A 17,297-nucleotide genomic window follows, 5' to 3' on the forward strand; every position below is an offset into this window, starting at 1 on the left:
ACCACTCCGTCTTGAGTCTTTATTGTCGTATGACAATCAATGTAGCTCTTGGCTATATAATCAGCCACTAGTGGTGGTATGCCTACGCTCTAGAGCTACTTTGATGGCAGCGTGAGGGACGGTGTCGAATGCTTTTGATACATCGAGCACCGTAAATATCCCTCCTTGGGCTTTAGTTTCAGTGATTGCCAAACCGAGGAGATGTACATTAGCAAAACATCCATTCTCCTCCGTAAAACCCTTCTGTCTCTCTGTCTGACTAATGACACCACATATGCGGCGATCTAGCAGGGACGAATAGATTCTGCTTATCATGGACGCTATTGTGATCGGTCGCCAATTTTTGATATTTCGTGTGTCTTTCCCAGGTTTGGGAATAAGCGTCGTTCTGTTTATCTTCCAAGCGGAAGGATAAGCCTCGTTAACCAAAAGCAAGTTAAAAAGCTTGGCGAGTACGACACTCAATCCATCATATTTGATGTGGGCCTTCGTCAAGCCGTCGACACCAGCGGCTGACGAGTTGGGGATCTTCCTGATTTTACTCTTGATTTCTCCCGGTGTTATGGGAGAAAGGATCCGTCCCACTTCAACCGTGGGTACCACCTGTGTAAGAGGTGCTTGTTCTGGGCCTGCTGTACCCCATAGACCTAGGTACAAGTCTTTGGTATCATTTGTATCGGGGGTTTCCCGGATTTGCATCAGAGATAGGTCATTAGCTGCCACTACATCAGCCAGCCTTTTAGGACACTTATTCATCAGCTCTTGGCATTTAGCGAAAGCATAGCGCCTTCTTTGAGCTCTATTAGGCCGTGTACCTGCTTTGCGTCTTCTTCGCCTTCGTTCAGACACTTTAGGACGCTTTGCTCTTTCATTTCTGCCTGGGTCCGTATCAGACAGGTCCGCTACTAGTCGCTCGTATAACGTGTCAAGATCTCTTTGGGAGACTTCACTCTCGTGTAACTGTGAGAGTTCCGTACTCCATGCCGACCATTTACGTGGGACTTCATACTCGACCCTCAATTCGGCAGAGATACGCGGCTTCCACTGATCTTCTAGGAGCTCTGGCGCTATCTCGCGAAGAGGAAAGTTCAATACAGCCACCGAGCCACTTTGTGACTCCATCGATTTTTGACTTTGACTGTGGGCGGCATCCTGAGACGGACCCGCTATTGCGGCATCCTCAGGTTGTGGTGATTGCGAGGCGAGTTCCATGGCTCGCAGACGCCTGCGGGCGTCGCTGATCTGCTTGTTTGTTCTGCCAGGGAAGAACTCCATCAACTTTATATTTATAAATCTTTCATTTGCGAATTCTCGCTCACGCTCTCGCAATTCATCCAGCTCATCATCTGTCCACACTGTTGGCCGGCGACCACCCTGGCCCGTTGCGGCATTCGCTTCGGCCGCTCGCTTTGCATTGCGCAAATTTGGGTGCGCATGTCGTTCATGCTGCGACAGGCCTATTTGAGAAGTAAACTTTTCTTGACACTTCTCGCAGGTGAAAGTAGCTAACGGATTTGCCAATTTCCGACCTTTACATTTGGCGTAATGGCATCGCCAAGCGTGCATTTTTGGGAAGTGTTACGTCCAATAATTCATCTAGCGATAAATTATCTTCTGCACAAAACGGTCTTCTCTCGCGTCTACCTCGGTGGACGTTTAAGAAGCTGCTCTCTATTTGTTTTATGGGCAACCTGCTAGGCCGGCTATACCCAGGGAAGCCGAGAACTTGAGATTCAATTGAGAGTATCGGACGGAGAAGGAAACTGACGGGTCGGGTCGATAAATAAAGATATTTTACAAATATAATGTCATTTATTCATTTATAAAACCTTTACGTCGATATAAAGTTTATTGGTCCTGACGTGGTTCGTGGGGAGCTTGAAATTGAGTTACAATATTGTTAAGCTCCTGTTCAGAATTGTTAGGCTGAATGAGGTAAGTAATAAAAGAAGTAAGGTAGTCCTGAGTTTCCTCTGAGATGAAGTTACGAGTGCCGTCGGATGTGAGGTTCACGGTATCCTTGTCAAGAATATTGAAGTTTTGTTCGTGATTAAATTGTAAGAACGGATCGTATTCAGACGGTGTAATTTGTTGGTTTTGATCCGGGATATAATATTCAGGATCGGGTAAGAAATGATGATTTGGATTCGTTATTAACGTATTTGATTCTAACGGTAAAGGCTCCGGAAATTGCGGATGAGAATAATCAATGTAAGGGGGGATGTTGTTAATTGGCGAGTAAACGTCTGGAGAAGGGGGTCGTACGATTATTCGCGTTGGATAAATTTGGACATTAAGATTTAAGGGCCTTCTTGTTCTACGTTCGCGTAGTCTATGGAGACGTTGCTCGTCACGATCAATATGATTCTTCCTTCGGAAGGGAGAGACCATCTAATGGTTAAATAAATTTATATGAATAATACGTTGTATAAACTGAGGGAAATAAGTAATCAAAAGTAATCGAGTGTGACTCACGTTTAAGTCGTGATCTACTTGTTAATGAATTAGAGATGAGATGAAAGGTTAATCTATACAAGAATGCCCTTCATCTGTTAATTAATTAAGCGTTGTGTCAATTATAATTATAATTAAACGATACTGAAAGAGAATTGGTAATAATGTGGAATAGGAAAAGGAATCATAGTACGTGTATTAATATCTATATCAAGAATATTAATATTTGTACTTTCAAGCATCAAAGATTTAAGTCTTAAATATTGAAGTAATAATTCTTAGTAATTATCAAGACCTCTGTTATTCGGTTTGGTAAAGTATTCGCAACTATTGGAAAATGCAAGGTAATAAAAGCGTGAAAGCGATAGAGAGATAGGTGTTCATCCGGCTAGGCCGGGTTCTCTGGTCCTTGTCTTAATAGGCTAATGCGACGTTCACTTTACTAAACGTGCACCTCAGAGATGACTTGCGAATGTACCTTCTGACAGGATATAGTTTCTAATGTGTACAGAGGAATTAGCGGCATTCAATTCGCTAATATGTGGTAGGATACAGGGTTACATACATATATAAATAAGCAGTGATATAATAAAATACATAAGTATATTTATTATAATAGGTTGAATAAGTATGCAATATCGGTTAAATAATATTGAATAGTATTGGATAAAATATTGAATAGATCGACGATTGTAACGCAGACGTATGCAGATGCAAATCGTAGATTGAAATAATATCGGAAACGCAGAGTAATATGTGGCTTATGTCTATGTTCAAAATTCAGAGTTCGAAAAGTAATATAAGATTGAGTTAATATTGAATAATTAAATATAATGATTAAATATAATGAGTGCCCGTCGCGCTTTACTATTTAGGGATATGTGAACTGGCTTAAATACTCACAAGGTTAGACAATGTCTAATGTGCCTTGCTATGGTACACTTCGCTACTGTGTTCTTCCCTCTGAGTCTGAAGATCTGAGGAGCCTCGGTACCTCGGTCCGAAATGGCGGCTATGCCTCACCAAAATGGCGGCTGTCTTCAGGACCCCGTAGTATTTGCTGGTTGAGTGCTGGATTGTTGTTGACTGGAACCACTGCGACGAAATCACTGCCGTTCCGTGCCGGGTGCAGGGTTTATATACCGTAAAATGTGGCTCGCTCCTCCCATCGGGTGATGCGGCTTAGCCAATGGCAAGAGAGGTATGCCGGGGAAGTACCGGAGACAATCTGTTCCTGGTAGAGATTGCGACGGTTAAGTCCCGGAGAGATGGCTTCTTAGTAGCGATAGCGGCGTTCCTTTGATGACTCATCGCCGGGCGCTCCGACTTTCCTTATCCTATTCTCGGTAGCGATAGCGGTATGCCTTTGTTGGCTATGCGCTCCGACTTATCTTATCTTCTTCTTGGTAGCGATAGCGGTGCTTCTTTGGTGACTTACCGCTACGCGGCTTGCAACGGGCCTTGCAGGTTGCAACGTGTTTCAGCGTTGCATCATGCTTTGCATCATGCTTCTGGAATGTAACGGTTTTCAACTGTCTTTCTAGAACCTTCTAGAATCTTTTAGATGTTTCTTGAGAGTAAAGCCGAGTTCACATAATAAAGCGGGTTTCATATTTAATTACTACTTTACGAACGATATCTATATATTTTAGGTATTATTCTTTAGAATATGTCGATTCCCTTTGCAATTTAAAATAAAATGCATTACTTCGTAAATTTTGTTATAGATTAAAATAATCTTATTTGCTTTAATTTATATTCATATTTGCATGTAAATGGTAGAAAAGCTTAATTGTAACTTCTATTGTTATTTTATAGTTAGAGTTTAATAATCATGATAGGTTGATAAAATTTATCAATTTACATTTACATTTCATAGTTATATGTAAATTGATAAGTAACTTGCATCAGGAACGAATTTCTAATAGTAGGGATACTATGGGAGTTCTAACCCGGGGCAATGAAGGGGGGGGTGAGGGGCGGGCAGAAATCATGTTTTTTAACTTATGAAGCGATTATATGCGAGACTAAATATTTGTTAATACCGGTCTTTCATGTAGGTTAGCGATTGTCATGATTAATATGTTAAAGAATTAATTTTTGAAAAAGATTAAAATTTTGAAATTTGTCTGGACGTTACAGAAGCTTTTATTGCACTTGTCACAGCTCCAATTGACCGAGACAGAAGGATGCTCCTCTAGAACGTGTTTATTCAACTGCCCGCTGCCAAGGCAGGAAATATTGAGACCGTTCTCAGAGCACTTTGGGCATATTATTGCCGTTTCGACACTTCCTTGGATGTCATAGGATTGGGTAACCCGTAAGGGTAAGGGCTCCCATCGCATGTCCGGCGGCGCCCCTGGGACTCGAGCGCCGTTCACGTCCCCTCGCCTATTTGCCACACAGGCAGCGACCGGCCCGCCAGGGACGTTCTCGAAACCGGCCGCCTCCGAGGCTTCTCCTATATTCTCCATATCATAAATATATATTCGCTCCTTTAATAGGATCGTCACGCAGAGCTGACGCGACGTCCGGGCATTCGGCAGCACCTCGCCACACGATGGACTTAATCGCTCGAGACGCAATACTTATAACATGCGTCAGTTCGAGCCAAGCTAAGGGGCAGAATAATGCCAAAGGCACTTATTTGCTGATCAGCATTTCACAGAGTGTTATCTCTGTTTCCCCATGAATAGTCGACTTCAGCCAACTTATAGGTTCAATATACTTCGCAGAGCTCTTTCGACGCTGTTGGCGACTCGGATCGCCCATATCTACTAATTAAAGCCGTGGGTTTACGGGCTATTCAGCTAGTCGGTTATTAGACTAGATAACTCACGGGTAGGACACCAGAGTGACTAAGACTCCTCGCGGCGTGTTGCTTTAATTTTTTTAAAGCAAAAAGGGGAGTCCTGCCAATGACAGCACTACCCCTTCCTAGATATTAGCAATTCTTAATTATCTGGCAAGGCCAGTTCGCCACTAGTTTATGTGCTAAGATGTTGTCGCATAGTTACTTCAAGGAAAGAACCTTTCGGTGTCCTTATGCCAGAGCCCCGTTGGCCGCCGGGGGGTGAGCCCCAGACGTTGCCCGACTCTCACCACGAGGAGGTGGGGTTGGCCTTAAGAGAGTCATAGTTACTCCCGCCGTTTACCCGCGCTTGCTTGAATTTCTTCACGTTGACATTCAGAGCACTGGGCAGAAATCACATTGCGTCAACACCCGCGAGGGCCATCGCAATGCTTTGTTTTAATTAGACAGTCGGATTCCCCTAGTCCGTGCCAGTTCTGAGCTGAGCGTTGAATGGCGGCCGAAGAGGACGACCACGACGGCTCGCGCCGCCACGGAAGCCTCGCAGCAAGGAAGATCCGCGGGAGGCCAAGGCACGGGACCGAGCTCGGATCCCGGGACCGGCGCGAGAACGCCGACCGTTCACCTCGCCCAGGCCCGGCACGTCAGCCAGACCCGCTTCCCGACCAAGCCCGACACGCCCCGCTCCTCAGAGCCAATCCTTATTCCGAAGTTACGGATCCAATTTGCCGACTTCCCTTACCTACATTATTCTATCGACTAGAGGCTCTTTACCTTGGAGACCTGCTGCGGATATGGGTACGAACCGGCGCGACACCTCCACGTGGCCCTCTCCTGGATTTTCAAGGTCCGAGGGGAAGATCCGGACACCGCCGCAACTGCGGTGCTCTTCGCGTTCCAAACCCTATCTCCCTGCTAGAGGTTTCCAGGGAACTCGAACGCTTATACAGAAAAGAAAACTCTTCCCGGATCTCCCGACGGCGTCTCCAGGTCATTTTGGGTTACCCCGACGAACACTCTTACGAGGGCCCGAATTGTATGCGGTTCCGCTGCCGGGTTCCGGAATAGGAACCGGATTCTCTTTCGCCCGACGGGCATGTGTCTTTCGTATAATATTTATTATTATTTCTTGACACTCGAGTATATTGTACGCCGTCATTGACATAGGATTTCTCCTAGGGCTTAGGATCGACTGACTCGTGTGCAACGGCTGTTCACACGAAACCCTTCTCCACGTCAGTCCTCCAGGGCCTCGCTGGAGTATTTGCTACTACCACCAAGATCTGCACCGACGGCGGCTCCAGGCAGGCTCGCGCCCAGACCCTTCTGCGCTCACCGTCGCGACCCTCCTACTCGTCAGGGCTTCGTGACGACGCGAGAGAAGACTAACGCCCGCTCCCGGTTGCCGCCCCACTTGCCGCTGACGGCAGAGTATAGGCTCGACGCTTCAGCGCCATCCATTTTCAGGGCTAGTTGCTTCGGCAGGTGAATTGTTACACACTCCTTAGCGGGTACCGACTTCCATGGCCACCGTCCTGCTGTCTATATCAACCAACACCTTTTATGGGATCTCATGAGCGAGAATTTGGACGCCTTAACTCAACGTTTAGTTCATCCTACATCGCCAGTTCTGCTTACCAGAAATGGCCCACTTGGCACTCTGATCCGAAGATGCTCGTGGCTTCATAATTCAAGAAAGCCAGAGATCTCACCCATTTAAAGTTTGAGAATAGGTTGAGGTCGTTTCGGCCCCAAGGCCTCTAATCATTCGCTTTACCAGATGAGACTCGCGCGCGTTCCGTGCGGAACGGCCGAGTGCCAGCTATCCTGAGGGAAACTTCGGAGGGAACCAGCTACTAGATGGTTCGATTAGTCTTTCGCCCCTATACCCAGTTCCGACGATCGATTTGCACGTCAGAATCGCTACGGACCTCCATCAGGGTTTCCCCTGACTTCGTCCTGACCAGGCATAGTTCACCATCTTTCGGGTCCCAACGTGTACGCTCTGGGTGCGCCTCTTCTCGCGATGAGAACGAGACGCCCCGGGAGTGCGAGGCCGCATCGCGACGCGGCCCATCCTCCCTAGGTCGACGGCCAGGGCCGACCTTTCCCCTTTAACCCTTTGGGGTTTGCGACAAGCCCCAAATGATCGCTAATGTTAGCCCCTTTTTCCCTTTTTTCCCAAGGGGGGGGCCTAAAGCCAAAAAACGAGGCCCGCCAAAACCGGACGGTCTCCCCGGACCCCCGGGATTTTTTCCCGGCCGGGGCCCAATTTTGTCCGTACTGTCCAACGGGGCCGGGGGGGGGCGGCGCGAATCCGTAACCTCCGTACCGGGGGCCCCGGGCTTGCGCGGCCGACCCCCGTGAATAGGGGCTGATCCCTTTGGGCCGTCCGCCGGGGCCCGGGGGACCGGGTTTTTTGTTTCCGTTTCCCGGGGACGCGACGACCCGCACCCGGGCCAAAACCACACCCAGCGGGTCGCGAGTTTATTTGGGGGAAAATGCACAAGAGGGCCCCCCGGAATGGGGGGGGGGCGTCCCCCCCCGCGCGGAGCCGCAAAACCCCGGGGGGGGCACCCCAAAACCACGCAAAGGGCCCCCGCCCGCTGACGATAATCTCCCCCCCGATTTTTTGTGTTTTTTGGGGTTCCCCTTTTAACTTTTTTACGTACCCCCTTTTCCCCTCTCTTAAAAGTTTTTCTTTTTTTCCCCCCCGGTTTTTGTTCGCTATGGGTTGTGGCGTATTACCCTTTTGGGGAGTTTACCCCCCTTGACCCCGCACTCCACAACCCGACCAAGGGGAATCCTCCCGAGGCCCCGCCCGGGGCGCTACGGGCCTGCCCCTCTAGGGGTAATGGCCCCTTCAAGATGGACTTGACGCGCGCGGACCTGGGGAAAAGCGGATCCCCCAAACCCCACTTTTTCCCCGGGAACCCGGGGGTCTGGGCCCCTTTCCTTTCGCTTTGCCCACTAGGAAACCCGGTTTTAGTTTTTTTTTCCTCCGTTTAAAATATGTTAATTAGGGAACTGCCGCTTGAGGTCGTGCTGGGTGATTTTTTTGTACCCGGGGTTTCCCCCTTTTCCCGTTGCTCTTTTGTCCCTTTTCCCCTCCCAAATTTTTATAAGGCAGGAAGAGAGCGTCGAAGAGAGAGCAGAGCGGCAGCACCGAAATACCAAAAGGGCCCCAAAATTCCGGGGCGCTAAAACCCACACACATCGTTGGTGGAAAGGGACGATATACGGGGGGTTGGATTTTTCGGCTTTCCCTTCCTTTTTTAACGAAATTTGGGGGGGAACGGTCGAGATACACGACGCGGGGCGCCGGGGCCCCCCTTTTTTTTCCCTTTTAAAGAAAAAATTTCGGGACTCGGAACGGGTGGTCGGATTTTAAACCCTTTTTCCGTAAGGGAAAAGGGTTACAATGCTCTCTCCGCCGGACGACGCGGGCCCTTATTTCTCCGTAAAACCTTTTGTGCGGGCAAGGGGGGGCCCGGGCCCAAGACCGGGAGCGCTATCGCCCCGAGAGACCGGCCAGAGTTTGGGGGCAGTCCGGTCCCGTCCGTGTGATGTACGGAGAAAAGGGAGCGGGGGAACAAGGTACCCCCATTTCGGGAAAACGACGGGGGCGCCGCTCTAGGGAAAAAGGGTCCATTCACCGCCTGACCCTTTTTTTTTTTTCCGTTGTTCTCCCTTTTCGCGCGCTCTTCTTCACCATTTTTTCCTTTTGGGTCTCGCGTAAACCCCACGACTTGGATAACCCCAAAACGCTCCCCCTCTTAATTCCCAGCATTCCCCCGGGCGCTTCGCCCAAAGTTTTCCCGCTTGTGCGCTTCTCCTTCCATTGGTTTTAAAAATTTTCACAGGGGACAGGGGGCGCGCGCGCCATTCTTGGTCGGGGCCCCCCGTGCCCCGGGGGGGCCTTTTTCCCCGGGGGGAAAAAAAGGGTTTTTTGGGGACAAAAAAAGACCCCCCCGCCAGGGGTGGTTTTCCCGGGGGGGTTTTTCCGTGGACGCAATTTTGGGGGTTTAAAAAGTCCCCCGTTCATTTGTCCCCGCCCCCTTTTTTAAAATTGACGCGCAAAATTTTTTGCGTTCTTATCGACCCACGAGCCAAGTGACCCCGTTTTTTTTGGGAACGTTCAAATTTTGGGGGTTTGGAAGAAACCGGGGGGCCCCTTTTGGGTTTTCCCCCAACCCTTTTTTTGGGCTCTTTTTCTGGGCGGGGGGAGGGGGGAAAAAAACGTGGTGGCTCTTCGACACCTGTCCCCCCGGGCGTCCCCACGCGCGCGGACCGCCGCCTTTCCCCCCGGGGGAACTACGGAAAAAATAGAGTTTGGTTTTCGTTGGGGGGCGTCTCCCCCCGCAACGGGGGGCCCCGGGGGGAAGCTCTTTTTAAAAAAAACCCCCCGGCCGCACAGGTTTTAAGATTTGGGCGAAATATCACGATCCCTTCCCGTGTTAAAATTGTTTGCCCCGGGCCCCCCGGGTTTTACGATAAAAAAACCCCCGATTAACGATCGTCAAAGGGTTTTCCATTAGGATCTTTTATGGGGGCTTCTATCGGGGTTTTATCGGGGTCTTTTATCGTCGCAAGAAGGTTATGTTTCGAGCGTTTTTTTCGGTCTGCTGTCGGCGGTGAGGGCGTATCCCCTTTACAGCATCGGGGGGGTAATTTTTCCTTTGGGTTTTTAAGCACGAAAATTTTTTTTGTATCGCAAAACGGTTTTATTGGCTTCTAAATTTAAATTTTTTTGCTTTAAAAGCGAGTGATTCATTTTCCCGGGGTTTTGAGAGTTTGGGCGCGGCATTTTTTCGGAAAAACCCCAAAGGGGGGGTCGCGGGCGTAACTTTTGGGGGCTCACCCGGGGTCGTTTGGGTAACACGACCAAACCGTAATTAAAAAAAAAAAAAATTTTTCCCTTGTGTGGGGGCGGGGAAAAGGTTTTCGGTTTTTGGGTGCATTCCCGAGGTTTCTCTTTTGAAGCTTTTGTCAGAGAAAAGATGGGAAAAACAGCGGCCCCCCTTTTGAAACGATTAAAGCGAGGAAAATTTTCCCAGCGCGTGGCGTTTTTCAGGAGGGGTTAAAAAAAAATTAAAAAATTTGGGGAAAGGGAAAGCCACAAAGCGGCTAAAATTTTTTTAAAATCTAAAAAAGCGGGGCAGGAATGCACCGTTACGGGGAAAAATTTTCCTCATGGGGGAAAAACCCCTAAGTCACAACAATAAAATTTTCCCCCCAAAAAACCCACGAAAAAAAAAATCCCAACAAAGTTTTACCAAAAAAATTTTTTAGTCGGGTAAACTCAAACCCCAGAAATTTTTACGGGGGGACCTTTGGGGAAATTTTTTTTTCCCGTTCGTTTTAAAAAGCCGACTAAGGGGTTTGGGAATTTGTTTTTTAAAAAACCCCTTGGGGTCTTCCCCCTTTTTTAAGGGGGAAAGGGGGGCCTTTTTGGGGGAATTTCGGAGTTTTAAAATTTTAAATTTTGCGGGTTTAAAATAAAAAAAGGGAAATTAAAGTTTGGGGGAAAAGGGGTTTTGGCTCAGTCCTTTTACGGAAATTTCGAATCGTGACAAAAGAGGGTTTGGAAGTTTTTTCCCTTTTTTGGCGCGGAAATTTTAAAAAATTTTCGCTTTTCCTATCCTTTGGGGGGTTTTTCCCATAAAGTTAGAGATAAAATTTGCTTGCCCCCAAAAATTTTTTTCGCAATAAGAGGGTTTTTTAAAGGGGGAAAAATCCCTTTAAATTAAAAAGCGTTTTTCTTTAAAAAAAGCCTGGAAGCAATGGAGAAAAAATTTTTCAAAAAATTTTTTTAAAAAAAAAAAAAAATTCCCCAAAAAAAAAATTTTTTAAAAAAAAATATTTAAAAAATAATAAATTTAATAAATTAAAAATTAGAGAACAAAAAAAAAAAAGGAAACAAAAGAGAAACCTAAAAAAAAAGGGAAAACTATAAAAATAAATTTTTTAAGAGAGGAAGTCAAAAAAATCATTAAAAGAAATGAAGTTCAGGGAGTTTATTGAAGAATCTAAAAGTCCGTGGGTCTCTCCTGTCGTAATGGTAAAAAAAAAAAGATGGATCATTAAATTTTGCGCGCCAAAGGAAAGTGATTCTTCACGGTGAAAAGTTTTCATACCATTCCCCTCAAATTAAAGATTTTTGGAAATTTTCAGGAAATTTTTGGGTTCTCTACTTGGATCTGAAAAAGGGGTTTTGGAAAGAAAAAGGGACTCCAAAAAGAAAAGGAGAAGAGGGTTTTCTCGGGGGAAAATGGATTATGGAAATTACGTCATGCCTTTTGGGACTTTGAAATCCCCCCCCGTACTTTGAAGGGTTGAGGGAGAAAGTTCTTCAAGAGTTTTATCGAAGATCGTTTAGTTTTCTTGACGATGTTTTGTTTCGGGAAAATTCGAGGGGATGTAAAAAAATTTTGAAAAAAAACTTTTTTGCTTTGGCTCAGCAAATTTTAAAAAATTGAACCCTAAGAAGTGTTCGCTTTTTGGAGAGAAGTAAAAATTTTGGGTCGTTATCTCTGAACAGGAAATTTACGACGGACCCTGAGAAGTTTCTGCCGTCAAAAGGGCCTTTTCCTCAGAATAGGAACAAATTCGAAGTTTTCTAGGATTTTTTTCTTTTATAGGAAATTTTTTAAAAGGCTCTCTTTGATAGCCCAAACCGTTTTTTGTTCTTACAAAAAATAAAAAATTTGAATGGAATTCATCTTGTAAGGGGATTCAATGAATTAAAGAGAGATTATTCTTCGCCAATTTTATTTTTTCCCAAAGGAAACGGAAAATTCTTTTTGGTTTACGGATGCTTCAAATAGGGGATGGAGCGGTATTATCGCAAGTTCAGAATGGTTCAAAAAAAAGTAATCGTTTTTTCAGTCGGTCTTGAAAAAAAGCAAAAGGAAAATATTGCATTACACGAAGGGAAATTAGCAATTGTGGCATAAATGAATTTTTTATCATTATTATAGGAAGGAATTCCAAATTCGAAAGGACATATTTCTTGAGATGGGTTTGTCATTCAAAGATTTAGAAAGGGCAATTAGCCGATGGCTAGAGAGTTGAAAAAATAGATTGAAATAACTGAAAAAGGAGACTGCTCAAATGTGATGGTTTGTCAAGACGCCTTGTTCAGAACTCGGTTGTGTTTTTTGGCCAAGTAGAATTGAAAGAAAAATTTGTTTCTAGAATATTCTTGGGAGAAATGTTCAGAGAAAAAAGGCGGAAATAAACAAATTAGAAGATCCTTTTTTTCAATGGTTTTCCCTTTAAAGGGGAAAAAAATTAATAGACGTCCTGATTACAAAAAATTAATAGAATTTTTGCGAAAAATTTATTGGTCCTACTGGGGGATCTTTTGGTTATTAAATGGGAAATTTTTTAAAAGAGGGGGGAAAAACCCCTAAATTAAATCAGAAAATTTTCCCAATTTTTGTTCCTAAAAACTTTATCAATCAAATTTTGGAGGAGGTCTGTTCTGCGTTGGGGGCCATTTTGGTGTAAAAAAGCGTTAGAGAAGTCCGAAAACGTTTTTTTTTGGGCCCCATGTAAGAATGATGTGGAGGAATTGGGGGCCGTTCCCGAAGGTTTTGTAGCAAGGGGGTCCACAGGGGAAAGGGAATACCTCTTCAAATGTTTTTATGGGATTTCCATTTGAGAGGGTACAAATGGTAACTTGGCCCTTTCCGACTACCACAGTTTGGAAAACGATATTTTTTTAGTGATTATTTATTTTTTTTACCCAAGTGGGTAGAGGATTTGCTTTAAAAAATATTAAAGTAAAAAAGGTGCTGATGTTTTCGGAAAAATTTGTTTCCGACAGGGTTCCCTTGGGAATGATACCCATCAAAGGTAAAAAAATTTTTAATCTAAAATTTTTAAAGGGGAAAACTCTTTTAGGGTTAGGAAAACGAGACTACTGCCTAAATCCTCATAGATGGGAAGGGGAACGCATCCCAAACGATTCTTAATTTCTTGGCTAAATATGTTTTAGAAAATCAGAAGGATTGGGGTGACGGATTTATATTTCTTTTTGGCAATCTTTTTCAAAAAATGAAGCTGGGGGGTTCCCCCGCTGAAATTTTATTTGCACGAGATTTAAAACTACTGTAACGTCCAGCAAATTTTAAAATTTTAAACTTTTTCAAAAAATTAAATTTTTTAACATATTAATCAGAAATCGCTAACCTACTGAAAGACCGGATTAACAAATATTTGTCTCGCATTAATCGCTCATAAGTTAAAAAAAAATGATTTTGCCTGCCCCCCAACCCCCCCCCCCCCGGGTTAGAACCCCATAGTATCCACTTTAGAAATTTGTTCCTGATGCAAATTTCTTATCAATTTAATATAACATGAAATGTAAAAGTAAATTTTAAAAATTTTTTTTAAACCTATCTGAATTAAAATCAACTAAAATAACAAAGAAGTTACAATTAAGCTTTTCACCATTTACATGCAAAAATGAAAATAAATTAAGCAAATGATTTTTTTAAATTTTAACAAAAATTTTTCGAATAATGCATTTTTTTTTAAATTTCAAAGGGGAAACCAATTTAAAGATAATACTAAAATATATAGACACGTTGTAAGTATAAATTAGGTTGAAAAAAACCCCCTTTATTTTGTGAACCGGGTTTTCTCCAAGAAACATCTAAAAGACCTCTAGAAGGTTCTAGAAACAGTTGAGAAACCCACATTCCGAAGCATGATGCAAAGCTGATGAAAAGCTGAAACACGTTTTTAACTGCAAGGCCCCTTGCAAGCCGCGGCGGTGGTCACCAAAGAAGCACCCCTATCGCTACCAAAAAGAAGATAAAAATAAGCGGGGGCCCTACCAAAACCAAAGGCATACCCCTACGCTACGGAAAAGGAAAGGGAAAATCGGGGGCCCGGCGAGAGTCATCAAAGGGAACGCCGCTTTGACAAGAAAAACCCTCTTCCGGGGGCTTTAAACCCCGCAAATTTACCAGGACAGATTGCTCCGGTATTCCCCGGGGAAACCCCCTTGCCTTGGCTAAGCCGCTCCCCGAGGGAGGAGCGGCCACATTTTACGGTTATAAAACCCTGCACCCCGGGACGGGAAAGGCATGATTTTGTCGCGGGTTTAGTCAAAAAACAATCCCAAATCAAACCCCAAAACTAACGGGCCTGAAGACATAAAACCCCCATTTTGGGAGACACAGCCCCCATTTCGGACCCAGGGGACGAGGCTCCCCAATCTTCGACTCAAGGAAAAACAGTAGGGGGAAATGTACATAGCAAGGGACATTTGAATTTTTAACCTTTTGGGGATTTAAGCCCGTTTACATATCCCAAATAGTAAAGCGACGGGGACTCATTATTTTATCATTTATTTTAAAATTATATTTAATTTTCCCTATTAACTCAATCTTAATTACTTCGAATTGAATTTTGAAAAGGCATAAGCCATATAACTTGCGTTTCCCATATTATTTCAATCTACGATTTTCATCTGCATACGTTGCTTACAATCGTCATTATTTAAAATTTTTTTCCAATTTCTATTTATATTATTTAACCCAATCGCAATTTTCAAAATTAAAAAAATACTTAGTATTTTTTAATCACTGCTTTTTTATATGATGTAAAACCCTTATCCTACCACATATTAGCGAATTGAATGCCCCAATTTCCCCTGTACACATTAAAAACATATCCCGTCAGAAAGGGACATTCGCATTTTTTAAACCTCTAGAGTAAAAGGCAAATCTCCTAAATTACAAAGTAATTGGGGGGGGCCTTATAAAATAATCAAAAGCTTAGCGATGTGGTTTTTGGAATCATAAGGTCAAATAAGCACAAAAGTAAAATTTTGCATTCGGATAGATTAGCTCCTTTTATAGTCGAAACTTTCATTAGAATCGGGAAACCCCCGATAGGTTACTTGTACTTTTAATAAAATTGTGTATTCTTCAATTTTCTGCCGTAAGATTTGTTTTTCAGGAAAATCTTATTTGGCAACAAAAGAAAAAGGACCTGATGAAATGAGAGAGATAAAAGGGATGAAGACTACCTCACAAAAAGGGACGAAGACTGCCTCACCCGTGGTTATTTTGATCCGTGGTTTTCCCGGGGGCTTTGGGCAAATGCCAGAGGCAGAGGCTTGAGGAGTCCTTAAAAGGGCGTTGGGTCCACGGAAGTTACCCTCTCTTGCCCGAAGAATTTTGGGACTTTGAGGAAAATTCCTGGAATCAATGAAGTCGATTGGACCCAAGATGGTGTGCAGTTCGTTTTACCTGGAACAGCAGTTCGGGAGAACATGGAGTCACATCGGGGACTGTAATTCGGCGAGGTTCCTGTAAGGAATTGTTTTGGATTTGTCCTATTGAATTAATGTCGGGACGACAATTTGAAGAGGAGGGGGGCAAGTGTTATGTCCGTGTCCCGCCCGTTTGACGATACATCCCTGTATTAACGATCGTCAGGATTTTCTATTAGGATCTTCTATCAGGGTTTCTATCAGGGTCTTCTATCAGGATCTTCTATCGTCGCTAAGAAGCTGTTATGTCTATCGATGGTTTTGTTTGGTTAGGTCGTGGGTGAGGCCCTTTTGACAGCTGATCGGGGATATATTTGCATTTGGATTAATGAGTAAATTATATTGTATGTCGGTTTATTTGGTTCTAATAAAAGTTTATGCCGGGGCCTGCTCTGCTTTGCCGACTACTTTCGGTCAGAGAAGCGCGACGGTGGTCCGTCGTTATATCAAAACACAACAACACATTCCGTCAATCCGTTATTTTCTTTTTCTCTGAGAGCGCCTTTTTCAGCGCGTCATTCAGTCGCCGACTGCTGCGAGCGCGCGTCTCTCCCAAAAGAGAGGACTCTTCGACGCAGAGCAGGACCTCCGAACGTTAATGATCCTTCCGCAGGTTCACCTACGAAAAACCTTGTTACGACTTTTACTTCCTCTAAATGATCAAGTTTGTCATCTTCCCGGCAACATCGGCAATGCCGAGGACATTGCCGCGCACCAGTCCGAAGACCTCACTAAATCATTCAATCGGTAAGTAGCGACGGGCAGGTGTGTACAAAGGGCAGGGACGTAATCAACGCGAGCTTATGACTCGCGCTTACTGGGAATTCCTCGTTCATGGGGAACAATTGCAAGCCCCAATCCCTAGCACGAAGGAGGTTTCAGCGGGTTACCCGGGCCTTTTCGGCCAGGGAACACACGCTGATTCCTTCAGTGTAGCGCGCGTGCGGCCCAGAACATCTAAGGGCATCACAGACCTGTTATTGCTCAATCTCGTGCGGCTAGAAGCCGCCTGTCCCTCTAAGAAGATTTGTTTGTACGTTGGTAGTAAAACCCGCCAGCCGAAGCCGGGGCCTTCGCGATACCATAAGGTACGCCTATTTATCAGGCTAGAGATCCTCGTTCGTTATCGGAATTAACCAGACTAAATCGCTCCACCAACTAAGAACGGCCATGCACCACCACCCACCGAATCAAGAAAGAGCTATCAATCTGTCAATCCTTCCGGTGTCTGGGCCTGGTGAGGTTTCCCGTGTTGAGTCAAATTAAGCCGCAGGCTCCACTCCTGGTGGTGCCCTTCCGTCAATTCCTTTAAGTTTCAGCTTTGCAACCATACTTCCCCCGGAACCCAAAAGCTTTGGTTTCCGGAAGCTGCCCGCCGAGTCATCGGGAACTTAACCCCAAAAATTTTGGGGAAAAAGAGATAATTGCGTGAAAATTACCGAAATATTGAAACAAATTTCATTAATCTTTTGGGCAATATTATAAGTGATTTATTGGGAAGGGGGTTTTTGGTATATTTTAAATTTAAAAACCACAATAAACGGGCAAAAGTTTTTTTTGGGCGGGAAATTAATGGAAAATTTATTTCAAATTTCAGTAATCTTTCCCAACGCAGGGTTTTCTCATTTTTCGGGGGAAAAACTAAAAATAAAGTTTTTAAAAATAAAACTATAAAAAAAACTTTTAAAATATTTATTTTAAATTTTAGTTTGCACATTTTTTTATATTTTCAAAATTATT

General features: G+C 44.5%; 2 pseudogenes; both read right to left on the bottom strand.

The window, feature by feature from the left end:
- LOC146721657 (large subunit ribosomal RNA) overlaps positions 1-8,314 on the bottom strand; it is an 11,363-nt pseudogene extending 3,049 nt beyond the window's left edge.
- Positions 8,315-16,153: 7,839 nt separating this feature from the next.
- LOC146721658 (small subunit ribosomal RNA) lies at positions 16,154-17,297 on the bottom strand (annotated as a pseudogene; the record flags this gene model as incomplete).

The sequence above is a fragment of the Nylanderia fulva genome, unplaced genomic scaffold, assembly GCF_048542155.1.
Source record: "Nylanderia fulva isolate GAGA-0341 unplaced genomic scaffold, ASM4854215v1 Scaffold434, whole genome shotgun sequence".
Classification (NCBI taxonomy): domain Eukaryota; kingdom Metazoa; phylum Arthropoda; class Insecta; order Hymenoptera; family Formicidae; genus Nylanderia; species Nylanderia fulva.